At 43.6% G+C, this 27,668-nt stretch overlaps 1 protein-coding gene across 1 annotated transcript in view; it reads left to right on the top strand.

The window, feature by feature from the left end:
- ANKH (ANKH inorganic pyrophosphate transport regulator) overlaps positions 1-27,668 on the top strand; it is a 143,830-nt gene that overhangs the window by 50,000 nt on the left and 66,162 nt on the right. The gene's annotated exons all lie outside the window — the stretch shown is intronic.

Genomic DNA, 27,668 nt, shown 5'->3' with positions numbered 1-27,668 from the left:
TGTGTGTGTGTGTGTGTGTGTGTGTGTGTGTGTGTGTGTGTGTGTGTAGGACCTGTAATGCCCCTGTACAGTTTGTTTCCAGACCAAGAGGCATCATTAGAGATTTGTGTAACAGTCAAAGGGGGAAGGAGGTGGCCAGTATATTAACGTGGGCAGAGGGAAGGGGCATTTTGAGAACGTGGTCCAAGCCAGAAACATTTACCCAAAAGTTGGCTACCCAATTTACTTACATTTTGGTAGAAAATGACTTTTTGATTTTGATTTTAACTTGAGGAAGCATTAACCCTTAAAGAAAAATCTGTTTTCCCTTGGTAGCTTTCATACTTCTCAGTGCCCTGTTTGGTTTATTTTTAAAAATAAATACTCTTAACAGTAAAAACAATAAAAACAAACAAAAAAGCTAACTTCAGGGTCAAATGATTTAAAGTATGCGATCAAGAATTTTATAGTGGGAGATATGGAGGGGGAGAGGGAAGAAAGGACTCTGATGGTGCCATGAATTAAAGTAGAAAAATACATTATTTTCTATGTTCAAACGTGAGGAAGGATTTCTAATGAGCCACAGTGGCGCCATGTATTTTCCTGTTGGTCTTCAGACCTTGAAGAATTGAAAAGACAATTGAATAAAGTTGGATAATACTGGGGGCTTCCGGTGGCGCAGTGGTTGAGAGTCCGCCTGCCGATGCAGGGGACACGGGTTCGTGCCCCGGTCCGGGAGGATCCCACATGCCGTGGAGCGGCTGGGCCCGTGAGCCATGGCCGCTGAGCCTGCGCATCCGGAGCCTGTGCTCCGCAACGGGAGAGGCCACGACAGTGAGAGGCCCGCATACCACAAAAAAAAAAAAAAAAAAAAAAAAGATGGATAATACCAAGCATGACTTTTTATGAAAAAGTGGGTGAGATATACCAGCTCTGGGACCTCGCTGCCATGGTGGATGTGATTGTTTAACTTGGAAAAGGGTTTGTAGCAGTCAAGAATTTGTTCAGCAGAAAACAGGAACTTAACAGAAAGCGGTCAAAGTTTCTCTTTGCGTTAGACCCTAGAACTATAAGGAAAGGGGTTTCCTCTGAAACAGATATGTGTTCAAATGTTAGTAAACTAGAAATCCAGTGGGTTGACGATAGAAGTTTCAGTATTCTTTTTATTCGTGTGGTGTCACACAAGGTTAATTGTTGGCTTGCACTTGGAGACAATGAGTAACGTCATCAGAATGCTGTTACACTGTTAGTTCTAGCAGTGCACGCCCACGAGGCAGCTCAAAGGGCTCTACAGTGTACTGGGGTTTTTATGAGCTGAAACCAGCAGCCCTGCCTCCCACTGACTTTGCACAGTTGTGCATGGGAGCTTCTTCATCTGGAAAAGAATAATGTATCTAGTCTGGATGTCCAGTGGAGTCATCAGAGAAGAGAGTCCAGGCGCCCAGACTCCTGGTTTCACCTCTTCCACCTCCCCTGTCTCTGGGCTTTCCATCTTTGTCAACCCTGTCTTTTTCTTCTGTGTGAGTCAAGTCATGAAGTGGCTGAGTTTGTTTCATTGGCAGAGCCAAGTAACTATTTCATTACAGCCGAAGGAAAGTGTTGGGAATGCAGCATGCTGCTGGGGACAGAGGTTCCCTTATTTAGGAGGCTGTGTGGGCTTGTGCCGGAGGGATCGTGAGCTATACTTGTGGGAACATAATTTATCTTCTGCTTTTAATAGTCCATTTATTTCCCACCTCCCTTCTTCACCCCATGGTGCCTATTGAAGTCATAATTCTCTGTCAAATGACATTTTGTCACATGGAAATGAGAGCATTGAATCTGGAATTTTATGAATGCACTATACCATGCAGTGGTCTAGGTGTAGAAGAGGTAAAAAAAAAAAAAAAAAAAAAAATGACCTTGACAGTGATTCACAAGGTTTGATCTCATACTGAATCTTTTGTTCTTTTGCTGACTTTTTAATTTAGAAACAAAAAGTCCACCGTGGAATGATAAGTTGGGAGCCAAGGACAAGTAATGGCTCCTCAGGCCATAGAAGTGGAAGTTAAACATGCACTTGTCTCTTTAGTTTCTTAGTGTTGCAAGAGATTCCTGAATCCTGAAAATATGGGGGTGAATGGCCAGGCACTGAATTCATGGTTAATGTAGTTAGTCTTGTCACTTGGGTACTTAAAATCAATGAAAGTTAATCCTGGGCAAACTTATCAGAGCAATCAGGTACAAACATGCCCTTCATTATTCTCCTTTTCATCTTAAAAAGTTAATAATTTGCTTGCTTTCATAAGTGTTATTCCCCTCTCCCATGCAACTCAGAATTGCATCTTGCATCTTCCCTCCCTTGGATGGGATTCAGAAACCGTTGGTGGTACACAGCCCCTGAAACGTCAGAGTAATGGGCAGCAACACCACCAGAGACTGAAAACAGAGTCGGTGTCTGTGGCTGCAATTCAGTTGGCATCCAAAACCTCACTTCCTGTTTAGGCTCCTTTGTGAGCAAAAGCTTGGTTTCAGATCTTAATTCTGTTTTGGCGTCAGGAGCCTGGTGCCCACTCCAGGGTCACATTGAGACCAACCGGGCTGACTCAGAGGAAGGAGCTGTCCTGTTGAGTCATCCACTCCACTTCCTGTGGGTCCAGAGTTTTCTTTGGAGGCTTCTCAGCCAAGTGGTCCCTGGCCTTAGCCTGAAAAGCCTGGGAGACTCAGAAGAATAAGAACTGAACATCTGTAGGACATACTTCCGCCTTGCATCTCTATAGAAAGGCATCATTTCATCCCATGAACAGTTGGTTTCAAGAAGAAATAGAAAACTGGGTGGAGGGGGGAAATCAGAGCTTTCTGCTGTGGTGGATACATATCTCATCAAAGCATTTAAACACTCCCCTTAACCTGTGCCACTTTGCTGGCTTACAGACTTACTGTAGGGGACACAGTGCCTGATTTTTAGAGATTTATAACCTAAATAGATGACCCTAGTGAAGGTACATGTAAAGATGTACACACAGAAATGGAAAATATTTCAATAGGCCTTCCTTTCTCGTAACTGATTCAGGTTAAGAAAATTGGTACCTGAACCACCAAGAAGTATTGAAATCCTTAGCTCTCATGAACTCAATGTGTGGACTCGATAAGATAGGAAGGATACCTGTGTAGCTGTGACTCTGTGATAGTTGGTTTAAGGCTGGGCTAGTAAGGAAGAGGCATAAGAAACATTTCATCACATGGAATTTTTTTAAAAGATGAGTTTTTAAAAATAGAACCATATTCTCTTGAGTTCACGACAAGCAGTACTGTGATTTTGTATCTAAAATAATTCTGCAGTGCAAAGGTACTGCATGCCCGCTGTCTTTGTCCTTTGCTGCTTCATCAGGTATCAGTTCAGGTATTCACTGTCTTTTCCACATTTCCTTATAATACTTACAAGAGGTCACAAGGGGACAGTTAAAACTGTCTTGAAGATGGATCACATCTGATGGAAGAGCAGCCGCGGCCCGTTCCCATTAGAAGGGTCTCCAAGATCAACACACACAGGAACTCGCCCTGGTGGTTCCTGGTGCTCTATGGAGTCATCCCTGCCCCCCTAGCATGAGGGTGACCTCCTGCTGCAGCCACAGCGAGCGTCACTCCCCTGACTTCCTGAGAAGAAGGTTCTTAGTGCGTGAAGGGAAAATAGCAAATGCTCATCAGACACTGCCGAAAGGGGAGTGTTCTGTTGGATTCCGAGATAATTATTAAATGGTAATTAGTAAAGTTGTGATGAACGTTCCATTTAAAACATTAAAATCCCTTGTTTTAACTCTGTTCAAGCTGCAGGCTTACATAGATTGTTTCTCCCCTCCCAAATATATTTTATGACGGGATGTTTAGAGTTCTGTTGGTTTTTTTTGGGGGGGGGGGCCGGGGACAGGTAGTGAGAGGGGAGAGGTGCTACATGGGGATAATTCTCTTTAACTGATGGTCTTATTTTATTCAACAACTATTGAATTAGGCAGCTTGTTCCTTTAGCGTTTTTGACACAAATGTATTGAGATGGAAGAAGTGTGGAAGAATTGAAAATTATGGTTAAAAAATTGCACCCACGTTGCATATAACTATATGTCTACTTGTATAAGTTTTATAAGTTTATCTTATCTCTCCACCTAGACTGTGAACGAGTCAGAAATTACCTATTAATTTTATATGTATCTCCTCAAAACGTCTAGCTCAGGTGCTAATCAAAATACTTAAAAGCACAAACCGCTGGAGCTGGAAGATTGTCAAAACTACCTATTGACTGACACCTGGTTAGATTGGGAGCCCTGGGTAAACAGCTAGCATCATGTGCTACCCGGTGACAGTGTTGTCTTAACTTCGTGTGGGAAGGCAAGGTGAATATTTTTGCAGTGGATGGAACCATCTACAAAGTTGCTATACATCCAGCCTTGATAACATATGTCAACTAATCAATGTGAATTACTATCTAGTACAGAAAAGAAGTGTATAGATTAGGTCTATAGATACCTAAAAGGTAATTAAGAATGATGAGGCAGATTCCATGCAAACTAGATACCTCAGAATAAATTCCTAAAGCAAGAAAGGCTAAACTAACTTTCAGAAGAGTCCTGGATAACCTCTAGCTGTCATATAAATATACTGAGAATCACACAATCAGAGAAACTTAGAGGCCATCCAGATCGTGCCAGGTGACCCAATGACTGCCTCAAGATCCCGAAGCCACTTGTCCCAGAGCAGGAACTAGATCCTAAAGAGCCTGCAGCTCCTTATAGCATCACCCTGTTGGAGCCGTCAGTGAGCACTGATAACTCGTCTTTATTCTCCTGTTCAAAAAATATCCTCTACTCTGTATCCATTTCCTGAGCTGTGTGTGCACACCTAGCAAGACCATATCTTATTTAGAAAAGTCAGCAATGTGACGTGTGCCTCAAAACTGGGATTCTGTAAGCAAAAGCATTTGGGAAACTCTCTAATACCATTGTCCCCTTAGAGGTTGATAACACACGTTGGCATATAAAGGCTTTGAGATGTTCTTAAAAAAAAAAAAAAGTTTAACTTTTATCCTAAAGTTATTTGCCTGCCTTGTGCTTTCTTTAAAATTTTTATTTATTTATTTATTTGTTTATTTATTTCTTGCTCATCTAGCCTTTTTAAAAAATTTTTATTGGAGTGTAGTTGATTTACAACGTTGTGTTAGTTTCTGGTGTACAGCAAGGTGAATCAGTTATACATGCACATATATCCCATCATTTTTAGATTCTTTTCCCATATAGGCCATTACAGAGTATTGAATAGAATTCCCTGTGCTCTACAGTAGGTCCTTACTAGTTATCTATTTTATATATAGTAGTGTGTATATGTCAATCCCAATCTCCCAATTTATCTCTCCCCTCTCCCCCTTGTGCTTTTTTTATATACAGCACTTATTAACATGCAGGAAACTGTTCCTGGAACATACTTTCAGAAACACTAGCTTTCAAAACCTAGACTATTTCAGAGTGATGTTGATAATCACCAGGTTAGGCGTTAGGGACAGAGTGGAAATAGTGGAATTTGTTTTCAGGAGAATTCAAAGACTTAGAGGCATCTAGTAGGGTCCTATGTAAAGAGAAGAGGTAAATGAAACAGCCTGGTAAAAAGAAACATTTTAGTCCAGTGATTCTGTTAAACCTTCTAAAATATATACATCAAATTATACTCAAAAGGCCCAGATACAAATTCCTTGGTAAAAAAATATCACAGGAAAAAGAATTTTTTCAGCCATGATTCACTCTGACAATCTGAAAGGAAAATGTGTCCAATATAATTTTAACTCTACCAGGCTCGAAGGAACAGAACACTAATAAGGTGTTACATTGCAAGAGGAATAATTAACCAGACTCACAGTCTCTGGGCTCATCTCAGGATATTTGCTTTTATATATTTTGGGCTACAACCTGCTTTTGCACTATGTCTTATTAAGTTCTTATTTGAAAGGGTGAGGGTTTGCTTAAAGAATCCAGCATCTTCCTTCTTCATTTTTTCCTACCTCATTAGTCAATTTCACATGATTTTGGACTTACTTTCACTTAAAGTGAGCTTAAGAACCACAAAGTATTGTTAAGGGAATTGTCTAGTTTAGAAGAAAAGCTGCATCTTCTTTTTTTTTTTTTCCAAACGCAAAAAAATGCTGCCTGTTCAAATAGCAAACAACGATGCTTAGTAGGTCATGACTGGATTTTACTATGCTAGAAGGTCGATTGTTTCCACCCTCTTCTTGATTGATTTTTATGTTTGGTGATAGGGGCTCCAAATCAGTGACCAAATTCTGTGCGGCCAGTAGCACGCCATAGAGAAAATGGCAAATGTTTCTGTGAAGGAACGTGAAAAATCCAGCTTCAGAAAAGAGCAGCTGTTTGCAGCAGCGTGTGATGAGTGAGGTGCGGTGGATAAGCTTTGCACCACACCTGGGTCCAGGCATTTGCTGTCCCTCGGTCAAGTAGCAGAGAGTACACACTGTTTCTGTGCCTTCTAGTTCCATGACCTCCGGAAACATACAACACAGCAAAGGGAAACACAAAAGCATACCTCCCAAAGCACAAAAGGACTTCTATTTCCATTGCCTCACCTGGTGCTGAAGGGAACGCAATATGGGTTTCTTTGAAGTTTTAGGAAAAGGTAGTGCTAAGTGCAACCACAATCCAATTCCAAGAAAAGAAGACCGGTCTGTTCCAAATCTTGGTGTACAGATCTTAAGACCATGTCTGTTAAAAAGCAGGCTTACTGTTATGATTTATCTTAAGCTGTAATTTGCATATTAGATATATCACCTCCATGGGAAGAATTCAGCAGTGCCTTTAAAAGTGCTCTGTCTGTGGGTTCAGCTTTTAACCACAGCACATTTACAAATTACAGCAGTTAGTAAACCTGAGAAGATTTATCTTGAAACTGATCTAACAGCAAGCAAAAGGATTTTCTGCGGAAGGAGAACTATTAACAAATTAGGGTGACAATGAAGAAAGGAGAGAGAAGAAAGGGATTTCATTGGAACATCCCCAAAGCTCCGGTGCTGCACCAGCTGCCTTCAGGTCACGGTCAGGGCTTTTTTTCTGCAGCCCCTCTTCCTCCTTTCTTGGGTTCGCCATAGATGCAGAGGCAGGGTTGGGCATACAGGAAGCTGCGCGTTACCCTTCCAGCTTGAGTAATTCAGCTTTTTCCCAGGCCTCCACTGTGGCTAAAATAAGTGTCCTTTGAAAAGGGGTTCTGCTGCCCCAGGACAGCTGGTGTTCCCAGCACACTTCCCGACTATGCTTCCCTGTCTGAAACTGTGAGGACCTCCCAGGGTGCACACACCGTGTTACCCTTTGCTTGAGAGAACAGAGCAGCTGCATGGACTCCGTCTGCAGCCCATGGGATTTCGTTCTCACCAGTGTCAACAGATCCCAGTGATATTTCTGTTTATCCCAACAGAAGTTTGCCATCAGATAAGCGTTAGCTTAGCAAACACATTTACTTTGCAGACTCGAATGCATCCTTGGTTAGCCCGACTTCTAACACTTAGAGAAACACATTCCCCCCCCCCCCCCGGCCCCGTAGGCAGTCACCCCATTCATCGCTCAACAGTCACCAACAAAGAAAATCAGTGATGGCAAATGAAGAGGGAGAGGACTTACTGCCCCAGGAGAGAGCAAACGAGGCAGGAAACAGCTCCTGCCAGGACCTTGCTTGCTGCCCTTTCTGAGGCCACCTAGCTAGCTAGGCCGCTAGGTGTCACCTGCAAATGTCCACGGCAAACTCACTTGGGATAGGGTTTCTCAAGCGAGGAGCAGAGGCAGGAAAGCTGAGCAGCACAGGGGCCCCTTCTTGCCTGTCTTCCGTCCGGCCGTCTTTCTCTGTGTTCCGGGGCCCTGTAGATCTCCTGCTTCTGGCTGCCCGGCCCTTGGCCTGTGTATGCTGCCTCTTCATGCCCTGTGCATCCCAGACCACGTAGCCTGGGTACCTTCCAGCAAACTGTGCTGGTGGATGTCAGGGGATCTCACTGGCCCCGATCCCTGCAGGCCTCGCCGGGCTGCGAGCGCTGCATGGACACAACCCCTCGGGGTTGTGGGAAATTCCCGTGAGCAAAGATACGAGGGGGGCAGGACACTTAGGGTGAGGTCTGTGGCCATGCGTGGTCCAGAGATAAACAGGGTCCCATGAGCTGTCACTGCACACGGTGTGGAATCAGTTGAGGCTGCAGCAGCTCACAGTATCCCCGTGGGCATTTTTCAAGTCCAAGATCCTTAGACTTCAAGGTCAAGGAAGCCTGGCTCTGGTCAAACGTCCCTCCCTAAAGATTACATCCCTCTTTAAACTTGGTAAGAATGTCTGCCTCTCTTTTTCTAAGGCTCTGTTGTAGCTAAGTATTGTTTTATTATTATTTTTTTTTACATAACTTGGAGGATGGACAGTCCCAGGTAGCATTTTCAGCTTGCGTTCTCTGGCACCCAGCTTCAGGCAGTGGCACCCCTGCTGTACCTCAGCTAGAAACCCTGACATCATTCTTTCCTTTCACCAGTGTTGATTGACAACCTAGATAAGGCCCTGCCCTCAGGGAGACTGACCCGGGAGCGGGGTGCTCAAGGCAGATGAGAAGCAGATCTTACTTCCTGCATCAGAATAAATGGTGGCCCCCATCCTCTTCTACTACCAGCGCCATGGGTCCTGGACTGAACACCTGTTCCTTGTGGTATTGTGGTAAGAGGTGGTTCTCTGGCTGTTTCCTTCCCGTTTCAGTCCATTACACACACTCCTACCAGGTCAGTCTTCTAAACTCTACACTCACAAGCTTTTGGTCTTTCCTGTGGCCAGTCATGTCCAATCTAAACTCCCCTGCCTGGGGCCACCTGACCCCACCTGACCTCAGATCCCTCCACTCCCCCAGGTCCAGCCTCTTCCCCTTGAGCCCAGAGCAGGCTCTACTCCATCACTCCCATCCCCCAACCAGAGCCGTCCCCCTTCCTCCCAGCCAGCCCAGGACCGTTCAGGTCTTCTTGGGCACACAGTGGCTGTCGCTGTTGGAGTTGTCTCACTGCTAGTCCTTATGTTACCACCACGGAGCATTTTAATCACGCTTTACTGGTTCCACATTCCCACCGTAGCCTCTTTGAAGGCAGGGACCTCATCTTCATCTCTTTTGTATGCTCCATGGCACTGGACACATAATAGCTACTGAACCAGTCTTCCTAATCAAGTGATTGCCAGACAGGCCAGGTCCATGTGGCACCTGCATGGCAGAGACTTCCTGGGTGGAGAGTAAGAGCTGGGAGGGCCGCGAGGTAGATACCTGTGTATTACGTTTGACTTAATGAGCTATCGCCGAAAGCTGTTTTTGAACATGTAAAAACCAGTACTGCATTACACACACTGTGCACATTTCCTTCTAAAGCTGTCAGATTAATGAGGATATATTTTGAGTAATGAGAAGTTTGCTTGGTTTTGCTTAGCTACTACTAATTTTGACTGCATGGCTGAATTCATTGAAAACCAATTTCCACTCATCTTTTAAGCAAGGGAACCAAGTTTATTAAGAGAAAAAAAAAAAAAAAAAAAAAAGAGGCAGGAAGGGGTTATTAAAGCTGGAGGAGCCTGGCTGGCAGCACAGGGACTTGGTATAGAAGGTGCTTTGGGAATTCCTTCATTTATCTTTAAGATTTTGATGGAAATCACAAAGCACCTATCACTGTTATCTTCTTGCTGTCCCTCTCCTCCCCACTGACAGGGGAGCTTTAAATTTCAGGCAGTTTGAGTCAACACGGTCACTGCTGGAGGGCTAAACTCATCCATCAGCCAGAAGTAGGGTCCTGCACCAACCCCGTGTGACCACGCTGAGGGCCATGTGTGTGTGACCCAGTGCATCAGGATGGAATTTTTGGCCTGAACCTCTCCACAGGCTGTGGCTACCCTAAAAAGCAAGTAAATTCCAGAAGATATTTAGACCTGCCACAGGTCTTCAGGAGTAATTTTCAATCTACCCCGAACCAAAATTTCATCCTGAGATCCCATGGGGATCCTGGAGATCCCTGATGTGCTCTGGCTTAGGTCAGAACAGACATCCATCGTGTGTCCAGAATTCTTATCTGGGGGAGGGAGAAAGGGTCGGTGATTAGCCTCCTTTGGTAGTAAGCACTTTCATGGACATAATCTCAGTTAATCCTAAAATCTGTCCTATAGGAGACCAGTTTGGGCGAGCATTCCTATTTTCCTAAGCATACTGCATCTCAGAGAAGTAAGGTTGTGTGCCCAAGAGAACACAGCTAGTATGGGGGAAACTCAGATCTGACCTGATGTGCCACATGCTCCCCAGCTTACTCTGCTGGGTTTAGAGGCCAAAGTCCCAGTTCTGCCACTAATAGCTTTCTGACTTTGGGTAAATTATTTTTCCCTATGAGTGTCAGCCCCTCCATCTCTCACAAGAACTAAGACTCCCTACCTTGCTGGGTTTTCAGAAGGATTAAATGAACTGTGACAAACTTATGAGAAGATGGCCAGCACAGACACCTATACACATTTAGGAGCACTTGAAAACAGTCAGCGCTTCATACAAAGCTGTTGATCTCTACAGGGATGAATATGTAAGTTTAGATTTATACCTAGCAGTTCCCTTAAAATACATTTTCCAAAAAGAAAGAAAAAAACCAGTGAAAATGGGATTTGAGTCTCACTCCAGGTATATTTTAAGGTTCTGTTCCCTTTCAAAATTTACAGCCAATGTCAACAAATACTTGGTTTGCCTAATCTTTTTGTGGTTTGCAGGGAAGGTGGATTGAGTGTTTTTCAAAGTTGGAACTTCCTGTTTTTCCCTGATCAGTGTTTTTCTCTTTGAATTCTTCAATTTTTGCATCAGTCAAGAAAACATGTGGTATGGTCATGTGGGACTAGTCTTACTTTCATATGTGCATTAGAAATGAGGTGATATAATAGTTTATGTCATCTTTTGTCTGTTTAGTGTCCTTTCATCTTCACGTAGAAGTAAGTATAGAGAAAGAACTTGCTTTCATTTCATGTAGAAACGGTCTTTTAGTAACACCAAGGGAGAAATCTTAACGCATTTTAACTTGTGAGGAAGCATCATATTCTATATCGAGCAACTGAAAGGGATTATAAAGCTTTCTTTAGCACAGATTCAGATCTACTGTCAGAGTTATTTTATGCAATGAGAAAATCTATTTACTACTCAAAATCCAGAATTACCATTGGTCTTCTCCTTAACGTGCCATTAAAAAAAATCTGCACTTTACCATTTAGAAACTTAACAGACAGCCTTGGGAAATTCCCTTTTGCTGTCAGTGCAATAGGAAGAAAAGTTTACTTTGCTTTATTCCTAAGTGTTAAGGAGAGGTTATCAAGCCAAAATCCTGAGGACTTCAAAGAATATCTAGCAAAGGAGCTTAGCGTTTTTGCCACCAACACTCTGGGACACACGAGTTTAGAGTAATTGAAGTGGACCTAAATGTATAGTGGGGATATTAAAGTTGGTTTCAACAAGCATGCATTTAAGCCACAAGGAAGCTCATGAGTGAGACTGGGTAAAACAATTCTAACGCTGAGGTTGGAATGATTCTTAAATTCTTCTGTAAATGCTGTTATATGTAATGCCAAATGAGTTTAGATGTAGTTGTACCCAAAGAGTAGACCTTTTCTTATACATTTCCTTTTGCACAGCTATGTAGGGCTCATTCCATACACCTGCGTTCTAAAGTTCCCTTTTCCACTCATTCTGAGCAGTTAGAATTATCATACTATCTATACTGCTTTTACAGCTGGACCACTATGTTCGTGTCTTAGCACTGGTTGTAGCAGTAATCCTTCTATGTGTACACTCTCAGCCTTTGTGTTGCCCCCTCCCCACTGCTTTTTCCATCTTCAGCTCTTTGAGTCAGTCCTCCTCCTTGTCATACAAAACTGCCCTAATCCTCAGGACCGTCTTTCACTAATTAACGATTCATACAAGCCCTTAATTCTAAGGTTTGCGGTGAATATAAAGAAATATTCGAAATCACTTAATGAGCACAGCACGTTTGCCTGATCCTGTGCGCTCTGTTGATCAGTGCGCGTGACATGGTGCCCAGAAAAGGTTAACAGTCTGACCATCGTGTCATGTTTATTGGTCAATAAAGGGCACAGTTCCAGGCAGATATTCTATACTCATTAAGTATATATGAATGAATGAAATTGTTCCATGAATAAAGAAACGATGACAATAATTCCCATGACAGGAGCGATCATGGGGCTGAAACTGGTTAGAGAGGGGTTCCTGGGGAAAGAAAGGCTTAACTTCAAGCTCAGAGGATGGGCAGATGCTGGCATTTCAGCTAGGAGTAAGAGCTAGCACAGCAAAGAAATTCAGAGGTTGGAGTCTTCCCAAGGCGAGCACTGATAGCCCCGTTAAGTTCACAGAACTCCAAGAAGCCTTCTCTGCTCCTGCAGACTGGATTAAATGCCCTTCTGCTATAGTCAGACTGTGTTATAATTGTTGTGTTACTTATTCGTAAGTATATCATGACTTAGGTGTTAAAGTCACCAAAGGCAGAGGTAGGTAACAAAGGGCTTAAACAAGTGGCAGCAGGAGGGTGAGTTAAACAAGAGAAGCTTCCTCTTTTCTCATGCTCAGAGGTCTAGGTTTTGGAGACTTGCACCTTTCTTTTGGACAGCACACGGCTTCTAGAATTCAGCCTTGTGTTTAAACTGTCGGAAATCAGGACGTTTTTCAAGCGAGATGAATGGAGGATTCCTTTTAAGAGGCATCATGCCAGGTGATCACAAAAAGCACGCCAATAACCTATCACCCTTTGCTTTGTGGGGTGGCCCTCTGGCTTTGCCCCTAAGAATGAGACATTTCATCTATTTTGTGTGTATTCTTTGTTGTTGTTTTAAACTATGAAAGTAACGTGTTCTTTGTCATAAGTAAAACCATACAGATATGAGTGTAAAGTTGCGAATTTTCCTCTTCCTGCCCCCCTTCATCCCACCTCTCCTAAAATAACCAGTATTAAGAGTGTGGTATATGTCACTCTCCGACCTTCTCTCTGCTCACACCCATATACTTACACATTTTGAGTGTCTTTTTAATTTTTTTAATGGAGTGAGAATATACTGTATTGCTTACAGTACAACCTTCTTCTCCTTAGCCCTGTGTCACGGGCTTCTTTCTAGTTGGATATGTTTAGTTGCACCTCATGCGCTGTGATTGCTGGTCAGCATGCCCCTATGTGCATGGACCGTGCAGGCACCAAATAATAACCGTAATTACTTAGCCTTTCCCATATTGGCAGACAGATTGTTGTCAACTGTCTGCTATTACAAAGAATGCTTTAATGAATGCCTTTGTATGGGTGGCATCACGTATTAGGGCTTTATTTTGTTTGGATAGATTCTAAAGGGGCATTGCTGGATCAAGGAGTTGGTACACTTTAAATTTTAATACTTTTTGACATATTCCTTTGCCACAAGACTATAACCGTTCACTCCAGCCAATACTGTATGAAATTTCCTTTTCTGCCATATCTTCACCAGCCCTGGATTTTATCCGTCGTTTTCGTGTTTAATCTGATGGCAGTCTTGTTTCCATTTTTACTTCCCTAACTGCTTTACTCTCAAGAGTAGAGCATCATTTCAGGTGTCTACGTTTCATTGGTACTTTTCCTTCTGTGAGTCGCCTGTTCTTGGGGACTTTAATACCTGGTAAACGAAGCTCCCCTTCACTAGACTTCTTTATTATGGTTTCTTGGTGATCCTCCCGTACAAGGTGGAAAATCATTTCACCCAGGTGCAAGTGAACACCCAAGTTGCTGGAATCTTTACTGAAGCTCCATTAAACTTACAGGTGAATTCAGAAAGATTTCTGTTATATTCGTAACACTGTCTTCTCATCAAGGAACATAGCTTGTCTTTTTCTTTCCGTCTTATGAACTTCAAGAAAATTCTGTGGTTTTCTTTATTTAAGAACCGTACTCCTTGTTGAATTCATTCCCAAGGGTTGTGTAGTTATCGCTCTTTTATAATGGGAGTGAGGCAGTTTATTAGTCTCATAAGACAGACTGTGCCATCAGAAACAAAGACAAATTGGCTTTTCTTTGTTTCCTCAACACATTACTCTTAAATAACAAGCACATGATGAGGAGTTTTACTAGGTCGCGCTCCTCCTGTCCATTTATATTAATATTTTCTTAAATGATGCTTTAAAATAATGTCAGTGTCAACTGGTGAGACGTAGGGCTGGTCCTACGCATCAGTCGTTTTTCCTGTGGGGTCTCGAGTCTGTGGAAATGTCACAGGACTTGGAAAGGCTTAAATAACCCCATGTGGGCAGTGGGTATTTGGGGGAAGCGTCACGGTGCGTTCTCATTTTGTACCAGGAGAGATACATTAGCTGTCGACCATATCCTGGAGTCACAGAAGGAGCACTGAGTGTGACCAGTAGGCCTGTCTGGACCCAGGTTGTGCCCGAGCTCCTGTCCCACTGTCAGCCGGGACACCACCCTACCGTCTGGAATCACTGGGGCCTTGAATGGAGCTGTACTGCTTTAACAGACGCCCTTCTCGGGTGGTCACGGGAAGCTTGGGTCCAAGGAGCATTCCCCACTGCTCATCCTGTAGGACCTCTTTGCCCAGACTGCAGGGTCGAGGCTGACCAGACCACGCTCTGCCACCAACGGCATCATCACTCAAAGCCAGGAGCCTGCCCTTGGCTCCTCTCAAAGGGAAAGACCTCAAGGAAGTTTCAACTCAGCCTATCCTACCTTCCTTATAAGGGCTCTCCAATTTCCCAAACTACATTGCCATCAGGTAAAAGTAACGATTTCCTTTAGTAATAATTATCTCTAATAATAACCGTCTGGATGTGTAAGGACATTTCTGTGTGAGGACATGCACACCCCTCCCCCTGCCTTGTTGACAGTGGGGGGATGTTCATCCCAACGCCACCCCTTCACCCACCGTCTTCAGTCTAGTGTTGAAGGAGGGAAGAGCATCGGGCTAACGGTCTCCCAGCCTTCCCGGTTTGGGCTACACCGTATATTAACCAAAAGCCTTGGGCAAGTCAGGGAGTCTCTTTGAACCTTGTTTCCTTTTTTACAAAACGGGAATTTTTGGATAAAGAAGATGTGGCACATATATACAAAGGAATATTAGCCATAAAAAGAAACGAAATTGAGTTATTAGTAGTGAGGTGGATGGACCTAGAGTCTGTCATACAGAGTGAAGTAAGTCAGAAAGAGAAAAACAAATACCGTATGCTAACACATATATATGGAATCTAAAAAAAAAAAAAAAATGGTCATGAAGAACCTAGGGGCAGGATGGGAATAAAGACGCAGCCCTACAAGAGAATGGACTTGAGGACATGGGGAGGGGGAAGGGGAAGCTGGGACGAAGTGAGAGAGTGGCATGGACATATATGCACTACCAAATGTAAAATAGATGGCTAGTGGGAAGCAGCCGCATAGCACAGGGAGATCAGCTCGGTGCTTTGTGACCACCTAGAGGGGTGGGATAGGGAGGCTGGGAGGGAGGGAGATGCAAGAGGGAGGGGATATGGGGACATATGTATATGTATAGCTGATTCGCTTAGTTATAAAGCAGAAGCTAACACACCATTGTAAAGCAATTATACTCCAATAAAGATGTAAAGAGAATTTACAAAAAAACAGGAATTTTCAATACCTACCCTGTTGTTGAAGCACTGTTAGATACAGCCAATAAGATAACGTGTGAAGGTACGTTCAAAACTCGGCCATACTGCATATGGAGGAGGTTGGTGTCCTTCATGTGGTCCATAAATCAGATTCTTGAATGAATTATTTACACCCTCAACAAATCTGCTTCTATGGCTGCAGCGTCCTTTGGGGCTCCAGGGGCCAAGTGGACAGGGGCGCAGATGTCTCCTTTCCCTGGGTCACCTGCGTCCCCTCGTTCACGTAGGCCAAAGGGCTAGAGCAAGACAGCACTTCAGGCTACTCTGATATTCAGAGATCCAAAATCTGAATTGCAGTAAATCTGGATTTACAGAATGAAGTTCAGCATGTGTGTTTACCAGCTCATTATTACGTACATGAAATAGTAAGTGACAAAAATGTATTCATTCTCTCTTTAGTCTAGAGATTTTCAGAGCACTTCAATTTTACCCGCACTGTTCTGTAGCTTATTCCTTGATCATATCACTTTTCTTGGTGAAAAATATTTGGCACAAAGCATGGTTATAGTTGTAAAGACAAAATAAGTTCAGGATATATAATTCTTAAATCCTTGCTACCACTATTGACACCATTGGACTTTCCCGATTTGCTTGTGCTACAGTGACATTCTTTGTCCTTTCTTGTTTTGTGTTCTAAACAGTTTATTCAGTGAGATGATTTTACTTTACCTAGAATCTCATAAGTCGGATCAGTAATTTAGGCCAATAATAGCAATGGCGTCATGGGGAGGCCATGACAAACCTACTTGCACACAGCAAAGCAACCACTGAAGACAGCTTTGTCACATTAAATATGGTCCATTTGAATTTTGTCGGGGTTCCTCTCTCAGCATGTGTACGTGTCTGTGCATGTGTGCACGTGTGTGTGCAACACTGGTTTGTAACATCCATGGGCTGGATGGACTAACCTGTTTAATGACTAATTTTGACTCTCACTAGCCTCCTAAAAACAATCAGATCAAACGCCCCAGGCCCTTAGAAATCTTTCACAAAACTTGACATGTGCCCGGTTATATAAATACCAGCAGTGAGTCATAGCTGAACCTCAGGCAGAAATAAATGAATCCCACAGTTGAGAAGCAAGTAAAAATTTTGCACAAGTTAAAGATACTAGGATGGTGCATTATCCCAGGTAGAAAAGAAGCTCATAAACACTCTTGTCCACGTCTCCAGAAGGCCGCCGTGGAGAACCTCTTAGCATTTCTACCACGCTAGTGCTGGGGGACTGGTGCAGGAGCTTGGGAAGACAGCCACGTGGTGCTGTGTTCCCAGGTTCCGTCTGTACCCTTCGCCATGCTGTGTGGTGCCGATGCCAGAGCATTAGTGACCTGATTTCTCTTATCCTCATTTTCTTGGCGTGGCTCAGATATATGATGACTTCAACCTCACTCTGTTCATCCTCCACATTTACGCTTGTAGTGCTTGCTACACACTATAGTTTAAAAAATAATCTTTGCTTCAGGGTCTTTGGAATTTTCCATAAAAATCTATCTTTATCCAAAAGTTCTCTTTGCTCTGCTCGGCTAATCCTCTCTGTTTAAAGTAAGCATTTGGCCCCAACTGCGATATCTAATTCAAAGTGGAAAGAGGGCTTGGTTCAGGATAATAGAGTGATGGTTAGGATCTCAAGCCCAGAGGTCAAGAAGTTCTAGATTCTTCTCCCAGCTCTGTGTCACCCTGGACAAGTGGCTTAGCCTCTCCGCGTACCGGTGTTCTCACCAGTAAGCTGGGAAATAATCGTACATCCCTCACAGAGCGGTCGGGAGATGTAAAGATCTCAGAACAGTGTCCGTCAGAGAGCTAGCGCTCAGGAAATGTTAGCCGAGATAGTTTCATCATCATTATTATGGTGGTCATTGGGTTTCATAAGCTCCAAATGCAAATAGGCATTCGCTTCTTCTTCTCGTAGAATAAATGCATTTGTAAATGTCAATAGAAGTTCGTAGATGACATTTCAGAATGTTGCAGTTGAGTCAGAAAAAGGAACAGAGCCTCGGAGCTGCTTGCTCAGAGATCTACAGCCAAATTTAAGGTGCTAGAGAAATCAAGAAAAAGAGTCTACTCCTAATCATGGAGAGAGCATGTACGTAAGCAGGGTGCGTAAGTACGTAGGCAGAGAGAAAGCATAGAAAGTTAGTAAAAAGACTCCCCCGATCCCAGAGTCGATCTATTCCAGACTGTTGTTTATGGAGTTGTTGTGTGAGCTGTTTAGTTTAGTTTTGTTCTGTTAATAAAGAAGCATTTTAAACTCGATTCTACAGTGGAATAGACATAGTCTTAAGATATTAACCAAGAGATAGCATCATTTGGGGACCATATAACCTTATAAGTATTAAAAAATTAGTAGGAAATGGAGATTTTCACAACAGTAAAGATATGAGATCAAGGTGAGAAATAAGTAAGGAATCTTAAATGACGTGGGAAGCTTTGGTTTTTTAAAAGTAAACTAGAATTTTCATAGTAATATTTCTTCCTTGTCAAGCCTCCTACCATCTTGAATTAAAGTTAAATTTAGGTATATAAGCTTCATGTTTAAATGAAAGGTCAAGAGGATCTGAGGAGGGACCTATGACACTAAAATATATCCTTGAACGAACTAACACATTTCTAGATTAAAACATCAAGCGTGAAATGCTTTTTGTTTTCCCTGAAGTATTGAAGAAACCAACAGCAGAAAACTGAGTTAGCCAAATGTGGAACCTGTTCAGTAGTTTGTTCTTTGTAGAAACTCCTGTCCAGGTGTGAGAAGTGACATAGAAAAGCAGTGGTATATTTTGGACTTGCCTTGTGTTGTCTCTGAGTTTCCAGGAAGCACTAAATATGGATAGCACTGCCCAGAGCAATGACTCTGACGACCAAAGAGACCAGACTTCATTTTACTGCCACTCCCTGTAAACCACAACCTCATGTGTGGGTGTCAAGTTCTTGGCCAGAGCTCCAGCTAGACAGAGCGAGGTGTGTCCTTTAGAGGGGTGTATAGATCCTTGAGAAAATAAAACATGGCTGGAAAACTACCGGGAAGACAAATGATCTAATTTAACCCAAACCACTTTTTAAAATACAAACGAACAGAACAGTAACAGTGGGAAATTATAGGAACCCAGTCTCTTTGAGGGGACTGAAATCCAAAGGTTGCTGATTAGCTATGTCATTGGAAGACGCTGTTCCCACAGGTAGCTTTGCCTCCACGTGTACTTCTGAATTTTCCACACTTTCACAAATGCAAATTTTCTGAGGACCTTGGGTTTGAGAAAGATTTTTAAACTGTATACTTCTGCCACAGTAATGGTTGAGTGTGATTCATGTCCTAGAAGGTGTAACGGGAGTGTTGAAGCTGTAGACAGAGGAGTGGTCTTTTATCAAAGACAGAAGATTACCCAGCCCTGTGTCCCATTGGTTTTCCTAATCCAGGATGAGGCAAGTAAAGGAAGTATTCATCTTACTAAAAGTAAAATAAGGGACTTTCAGCCTTTCATATAATAATCTCACTGCTATTTTAGGGAACAATACCAGTTTCCAACTCAACACCTTTTTCTGACAGCAATATGGGTTTTTTTAATTGAAGTATAGTTGATTTACAATGCTGTGTTAATTTCTGCTGTACAGCAAAGTGAACCAGTTATACACATATATACATTCTTTTTTATTTTCTTTTCCATTATGGTTTATCTCAGGATATTGAATATAGTTCCCTGTGCTACACAGTAGGACCTTGTTGCTTATCCATTCTGTATGTAATAGTTTGCATCTATTAATCCCACACTCAGAGCCCATCCCTCCCCCATGCTCCCTCCCCCTTGGCAACCACAAGTCTGTTCTCTACTGTCTATGAGTCTGTTTCTGTTTCGTAGATATGTTCATTTCTGTCCACTCAGCACCTTTTTTGTGGAAGAATTTGAAGAGCCATTTCTATATGAGCAACGTGATCATTTTTTTACCGTATGGCCATGAATGTCAGTTACAAGATCCGAGTCCAACTGCCCTTGGCACTTCCTGAACTGTGTGGCCATCTCTCTCCAAGCCTTGTTGCCCTTACAGGCACCCATCTTCTCAGATTTGGAGATTATCACCCTGGTTACCTGTCGGCACACTTAGCTCTCAGCAGGGTTCTCTCAGCTTCTCCGAGAAGGTTCTCCTTTGAATCTAAACTTCTGATTTTCTTTTCACGGCAGCTGACATCTGTTATAGGATTTGACTTCATAGGGGAACAGCTTGTCCTATATGCCAGTTGACATCCAAACGACATGAAAAAAAAAAGTCGGAAAAAAATCTTTGTTTAAGCTTTGTACTTAAGAGGCTAATCATGTGTCCCCCTGTTGCATCCTATCTATGTCTGTGTGTCTGCAGTTAAGGAGTCACCTTTATCCAGTACTTACTGGGTGCCCATGTGACATAGTAGAAATAGCAGTGGATATCCCTGTCTATCCCATGAGAAAATATCAGAGGTACAGGAAGGTGTATAGTGTCACTGCCCTCTCTTTGCATATTTTAAATATATAGATTCTATCAAAAATGAGTTTATTTACCCAGAAAAACCAAACCTGCAGTTGGAAGATTTTTATGAAGGACCAGATAAATCAGCTGGATGTCAGTTAACACATCTCTTCATTCACATATTGAATCTTAACTATGTGTCAGGCATTGTGCTGAGTAGATGCAGGAAAGCTGGTGACAAGTAAGCCCAAACCCTGCCTCAAAGTAATCTGGCAAGAAGGGCAGTCTGGTAACCAGGCAACCACAGTACAGCCCAATGAGTGCAGCACTGGGACCCGGGGTATAGGGTGCCAGGGAGCACAGAGGAGACTAGGCCTAGGGGACGGCTTCGCAGAAATGTGATTCCTGGGAACTGAACTGATGATGAGTTTACCAGGTGAGTGGGAGTGGGGACAGGGGTAGAGGCAATCCTATGTAGAGAAAAGAGCTTGAGCAGAGACCTTTAGCCGAAAGGGAGCATGGCGTATCCAGAAAGCTACAAACAGTTTAAGCCTCATAAAACATAGCGCAAGGGCAAGTGTAGAGACCAGACAGACAAGCAGGGTCAGATCGTGAGTGGCCTCTGTGAGTGGTCACTCATTGAACAAATACTTACTGGATGCCGTCTACCCGTGTGCCGGACACTGTCGCAGACACTTAGAGCAACATCTGTGGGGTCCACGGTCTGTGAACAGGATGCAGCCCTGAAGCACCTCGGATACCCTTGTAGGAATTTGGATTTTTGTGATCTGACCGTAGTGTGGAGGGAAGGAGGGCTTGGAGACAAGAAGACCACGAGTGACCTGACCCAAGGCATGGTGGTGGGGCTGGAGAGAACTGGACAGATTAAGAGTGACTAGGCGGACTTCCCTGGTGGCGCAGTGGTTAAGAATCCGCCTGCCAATGCAGGGGACATGGGTTCGAGCCCTGGTCAGGGAAGATCCCTCATGCCACGGAGCAACTAAGCCCGCGCGCCACGACTACTGAGCCTGCGCTCTAGAGCCCGTGCTCCACAGCAAGAGAAGCCACCACGAGAAGCCTGTGCACCTCAACGAAGAGTAGCCCCCACTCACCGCAACTAGAGGAAACCCGCACGCAGCAACAAAGACCCAACACAGCCAAAAATAAATAAATAAAATTTATTAAAAAAACAAACAAACAAAAAAACAATGACTAGGGAAAGAGTATGTTTGGGACCAGGAAATCTGTGCGTATGAGGACTGAGAGGGATCCAGGGAGATCCTCAGGCTTCTGGGTGGGATGCATTCATTCAAAGGGAACCCAAGAGGAAGGCTGGGTCTGTGGGAACCCAGGTAGCCTAGTAGATGGTGAACCCAGTTTTGGAAACGTGGAGTGTGAGGTGCCACAGGGGCACTCAGATGGAGATGGGTGTGTCTGGAGCTTAAGAGAAGCCTGAGAAATCTGGAGAGATGGATCAGGGACTCCTGAGCAGACAGGGAATAATTGAAGCTGTGGGAGGGGGAGGGATTGCTGAGCCAGAGGGGAGAGGGAGCGGAGGCGAGGGCCCCAGGTAGAACCCTGGGGACACCGATATTTGAGACAAAGGAAGAGGAGGCATCAAGGAGAAAGAGCTAGAGCAGAAGAGCTAGGAGGAGAACCTAGAAACTTCAGCGTCACTGAAGCCAAGGAGGAAACAGCGTTTCACAGAGGGAGCGGCCCACAGGGTAGATCCGCCCAGGGGTCAGAAAGACGACGACAGCAAGTGCCCGTTTGCTTTAACAGGAAGAGCATGTGTGAGGGCCGCGGACAGAGAAGCCAGAACCCAGTGGGTGCGTTCAACACAGCGTTATGCGCTGGCTTCCTGTCATGTGGCCAGAGCATGCTAGAGCTGTGGTTCTGGGGCCACAGATGGGGTTCCTGCACTTCGGGAGCTGCTGTTCTAACAGGCGGAGGAGTGGATGGGAAAAACAAAAGTGGGAATAAGGAGCACAGGTACCACTTTATAGAAGTCATCTGTGAAAGGGAGGTGAGAAAGAGGGCGGGAACAAGAGGAGGAGAGGAGGCCAGAGAAGGTTTATTTTTCACGTGGAAGAGACTTAAGCATGTGAGAATGAGGATAGGAAAGAGCCCGTCAAGTAGCCAAGATCAGACAAGCAGGAGAGGAAGATGGCGGCTCCTGCCAAGGTCAGAGAGACAGAAATGCAGAGACCCAGGGAGACAGCCCTAGACTCGCCCTGCTCAGACTGGCCTTTCCAGCATAACGAGAGAGAGGAGGTGAAGAAGGGTTTGGGGCAGATGTGTTTTGTGGAGGATCGTTTTAGGGAGAGAAGCAACAAGAAATTTAGTTTCTACCTGATGGATTCCATATTGCAGATGAAGTAAGAGGTGAGAAAGTAAGAGGCTGAGAAGGAGGAAACGAGGCAGCCCAGGAATACAGAGAGCAGTGGTGGGAAAGATGGACCGATAACTGAGCAGTGAACAGCCCGGTTGAGGATGGAGACAATGAGTGTGTAGTGGCAGCACCCTGCGTTGTACATTTGATTCCAGCCGCTCCCAAAGCCCAAGTAGAAGTCTGCAAATCTAGATAAGAGTGGAATAGGTAAATAATGAGATGAATCCAAGGTCAGAGGTTTGCGGACAGTGAGTTGTGGGTACTGACAAGGGTGAGGTTAAGGTGATGACTATGAAATGTGGGGTAGAGTGGGAAGGACAGGCAGCAGGAGGGAGAAGATGGGGCGGTCAAGAGGGTGACGAGTTTAATGGCGTTTAGAGTAGCTAGAGGAGGAGGTGCAGAGAGAGCCTCACAGATCTCCCGGACAGGAGATCAACGGTGCTGCCTGGACACCAGACCTGCCCTCCAGGACAGGGTATCACCTTCTGGTCCCGCTTCAGCTCCTGGGGCCGGCGGAGGGGAGCAGGTACAACACTCCACCCAGCGCCCAGCTGTTAAGGAACACTCGCTGTTAACATTGGCGTGAAATGATTGGCAGGACGGAGGTGAGGTGGTGACTCTTGGTTTAAAGACGCTCAGTTGGCAGTTAGAGATGTATCTGGTCTCTAGAGCCCAAGTTTAAAATGTCAGGATCCCTTTTAGTTTAAAGATCTAAGACAGTTCATACCAGGGAGATCACATGGGATTTGTTAGCCATTTCCCTGGAGGCTGTGGTTTTTTGGTTTTGTGTTGTTTCACTTTTTAATATCCTGTAGTTTTGCTGACTTTCTGGGGGAAAAAATTAGGCATTAGAACACCATGAACCTGGCAGATACTGGGATTTACTAAGGCAGGTAGGACCCAAGAAAAGCCTTCTGGAGCCAGATAAGTTTGTAAGTCAGACATTACATATTGACGACTACCCACAGCACAGAGAATGCTGATTTGGAGTGTGACGAGGCCCCCGTGCCATGCCATCTGGAACCAGAACCAGGCTGGGCTTGAATGTCAGCTTCATATTTACAGTGGTTGGAGTCTCGGTAGATGTGGCCCTAATTTAAAGTGTCTTTACTCTGGAAAGCCCATGAATAAACTAGACACTTGCCTCTGATAGACACTTGCTCTGAACAGCCGGTGAACCTCTGTACTTACAACAATCTTGGGACAGAATTGTGACTCCGGGCCTAATTCATTCCAAAGACTTCTCAGACACTTTCTTAGCTGAATTTCAAGGCCATAGCTCTTCCTCTTTCCCAGCCACAGTGGCTGTTCTTCCTGGTGTTGGCTAGAGATGCAGCAGGGTTTGTGAGTGACGTGGCCAGAACAGTCGTAGCTAACTGATGGATGCTGAACTACAGCATCCTTATAACCCCCAGGTAACATGGAAGGCTTGCCACATACTTAATGTTTAAGTTTATTTCTAGGGTGCTACAGGACTGAACCTCAGACTCCCTTCTATCTATACCTTGTCTAGATAATCTTGTTTAGTCTCCTGCCTTTAAATGCTGTCTGTATGCTGACGACCTTCAAATAGCCATAGCGGAGATGTCCCCTGGACACCAGGCTCACTGAGTCAACTATCTTACCTGACTTCTGTGTTTGGAATGCTATGGGTGTCTCACACCCAGCAGGGGACTCCTCAGTGGAGGTCTTGCCTTTTCCTCCCAAACCTTCCCTCCCCCAGTCCCTTCATCTCAGTAAGTAGCAACACCATTTGACCAATGACTCAAGCCAAAAAAGTCAACAGCCAGCTTTGATTTCTCCCTTTTCCTCACACCTACCACATAGTCCATCACCAGGTCCATTTATTTTACCTCCAAAAAGCTCTCAAGTCAATCTACTTCTCTCCGTCTTCCCTACGTCCCCTAGTCCAAGCCATCGCCTTCTCTTACCAGAACTCCTGGCTTCCTGCTCTGCCTGTCCCTCTCCAGGCCACGTCCATCCCTGCAGCCAACAGGAGCCTCTATCCCACCTCTGCGTGGACCATTTGATGGCTTCCCACTGCTCTTAGAGCAAAGCACCGCTGTGACCTGGAATTACCTCAGCATTGTCTTCTCTTCCAAGTTCACCTATTCCCCTCTATTCTCACTGGCCGCCTTTCTGTTCCTTAAGAACACTAAGCCCTCCTGCAGGCCTGTGCCTTCCTCCAACGCTATACAGCTGTTCATTCTTCATCTCTCAGCTCAGATATCACCTCTTTGAAGGGGTTTCCTTGTCTAGTTCATCTGAATAAGCTCCTCCAAGGAAACCCCAGCTCATTAATTTCATTTCTTCAGTACCCATCACAGGAAATATTTATCCTGTTCGTGTGTATTTCACTTCATTCTTTCATCCTTATCGTTCACCTATCACGTGATCCCCTATCATGTTTAGGTCTGGAGATGTGGTGTGAACCAGACAAAGTTCTCTTTGTGCCCTGGAGCTTACAGTCAAGTGGAGAAGATAGACAGGAAGACAAATAACAAGTAAATAGACAGTATAATGTCAAGTAATGAACATGCTATGAAGAAAAACAGGGTAAGCAAATTGAGACAGACAGGTAAAGCAAACAATAGGTGATGGAAGGAAGTATAAGAACTAATGGCTGATAAGAAAACATCACAAATAAGTGGGCAATGGGTGTTTTATTCAAACTGGTGTTGAAGGAGTAAACGATTATGAGAAAATGAATTTTAAGCCATACCTCACAGCGTAAGTTCCAGGAGGAGTGAAAAGCTAAGTGCGCAAATGAAACTATAAACTAGACAAAATTACCTTAGCTAAAGACGGTAAGAATGACAGGGTCCAAAACTACGGAAAGAAACTCCGTGAAATGAAGGATCAACTACATAATAACTTAATATTTCTGGTATCAAAAGAAAATCATAAAATTAGGAAGTGAACAAATTGGGGGCAGTACTGAAAATGGAAATAATAAAAAGGCTAATAATATTAATATAGCATATCTCCTCAATTCTAAAGCTCTTTTTCCTTGCATTTGAATGCTTCTTGAAATCAGGATATGTTTTCCCATCACGATGTACATTTAATTTGGCCAATAAAAAATGTTAAGTCAATAGTAAATCTTACAAGTAATAACATCTTCATCTTACAATCAAAATGTGATTTCCTTAAAGTGCATACAAATTAGTATCAACATTGAAATTCCTGGCAGAAAATACCTAATTCATTCATTCATCCAACAAATATTTGAGTGTTTATAAGGTAGCAAGGTGGTAGGTGTACAGTGGTAAACAACATAGACATAAATCCTTGCTTTCAAGTGCCTTTTCTAGGCCAGTCATGGGTGATGCCCTGTACACTACTTATAGACAATCTAAGATCCATTATTTCAGCGAGAATAAGTACCATGGCCAAGGCCACTCAGTAGTTAAGTGGTAGAAGCGGATCTAGTCAAGTCTGCCTGTCTCTAAACCCTGTGCTCTTTCCTCAAATTACCATAATTGTTGAGCTCAGTGGAGTTTTCACACCCAGTCTTGCTGACAGAGCTGTTCTTCCCTGTGCCCTTCTTTCTGCTCTCGTGCCTCAGCGCTGGGTTTAGGACTTCATCAAGGAACAGTTGGTGAAAATAGAAAGCATTGCCGTTGATGCCCCAGCCAGAGCTAATGTCTTTCTAGCAAAGAATAAAATTTTGCCAACAAGACATATAAAAAGACTAATCCTACATTATTTAGTTTTAAATATATAGTTTTAAAAACTCCTATATAGTTTTAAAACTTGTGCTAATATACAATTTTATCATTTAAGTTCGAACACGTATTTTAGCAATAAAAAGTAAACAGTTTTCAGTCATAGATTGGGGAAGGATGAGAAGGAAAAAGAACAAACCATACACTGTTCTCTATGTCTGAGAGAAACGTAATTAGAAGTTGTATTGAGCTGGGGATTCTGGAAGCAGAACCTGCGTTGGGAAATTCTTGTGCAAGTGATTTATTGAGTGTGTGCTCTCTGGAGAAGGGGAGAGGGAAGCAGTGGGCAGTGGGGAAAAATTAAACAAGGATGTGGTCTTCACTGGAGACTAGCTTCCACCTGATCCCATGGGGAGCTCTGGAGCATGAATTGTACCAGAGTGATCAGTCCCACAGTGAGGCAGGGGAGGTGACCTTTTATACCCCTGTGTCAGCTAGCTTGGCTTCACAAAAAAGAATGAAATAATGCCATTTGCAGCAACATGGGTGGACCTAGAGATGATCATACCAAGTGAAGTAAGACAGAGAAAGACAAGTACCGTATGATATCACTTCTATGTGGAATCTAAAAAAATAACACAAATGAACTTACTCACAAAACAGAAACAGACTCACAGGCTTAGAAAACAAACATGGTTACCAAAGGGGAAAGGCAGGGGGAAGAGAGATAACTAAGGCATTTGGGATTAGCAGATACACACCACTATATAAAAAATAGATAACCAACAAGGTCCTACTGTATAGCACAGGGAACTATATTCAATACCTTGTAATAACCTATAATGAAAAAGAATCTGAAAAAAATATATATATATACACACATATGTACAACTGAATCACTTCGCTGTACACCAGAAACTAACACAACACTGTAAATCACCTATACTTCAATAAAAATAACTTAACTGAAAGTGTATTACTAGACAGAAAGCTGACTCTCCTGCCCAGTCAGTTGCCTGTGCCTAAAGACAGAGGCGATGGGCTGGGGACACTTTAAAAATAAAGTTCTTCTTCCTGGACATCCATTCCCACCACCTCCAGTCTCCTTTATTGTCTACTAGGTGGGAAAGTTAGTTTGGAAATGCCATCCTGACAAGGTCACCAGTACCTCAGAGGGTCCCTCATGGAGGATGATTAAAACAGAATATTCTATGACCACATCTTATTATTCAAAACGGTGTCTTTGGTTTAAAGATTTTCTTTTCCTGTTTGTCTGCACAGAGATCATGAATCTGTTTCAAGTTAAGATACAGTAAGAATCAGGTGAATAGCATCCATTGATTGTATAATAATTTCCTTCAATACCTGTTTTCATAGCATAGAACTTACTTTATGCTGTGAAGGATACACACATAACAGATACCTAGTATTTCACACACACGCACACACACACACACACACACACACACACACACACACACACACACAC

This window comes from Aethalodelphis obliquidens, unplaced genomic scaffold (genome assembly GCF_003676395.1).
Source record: "Aethalodelphis obliquidens isolate GAN/ISIS:26980383/991018 unplaced genomic scaffold, ASM367639v1 scaffold29, whole genome shotgun sequence".
NCBI classification, from domain to species: domain Eukaryota; kingdom Metazoa; phylum Chordata; class Mammalia; order Artiodactyla; family Delphinidae; genus Aethalodelphis; species Aethalodelphis obliquidens.
This window is presented reverse-complemented; position numbering and strand designations above follow the sequence as displayed.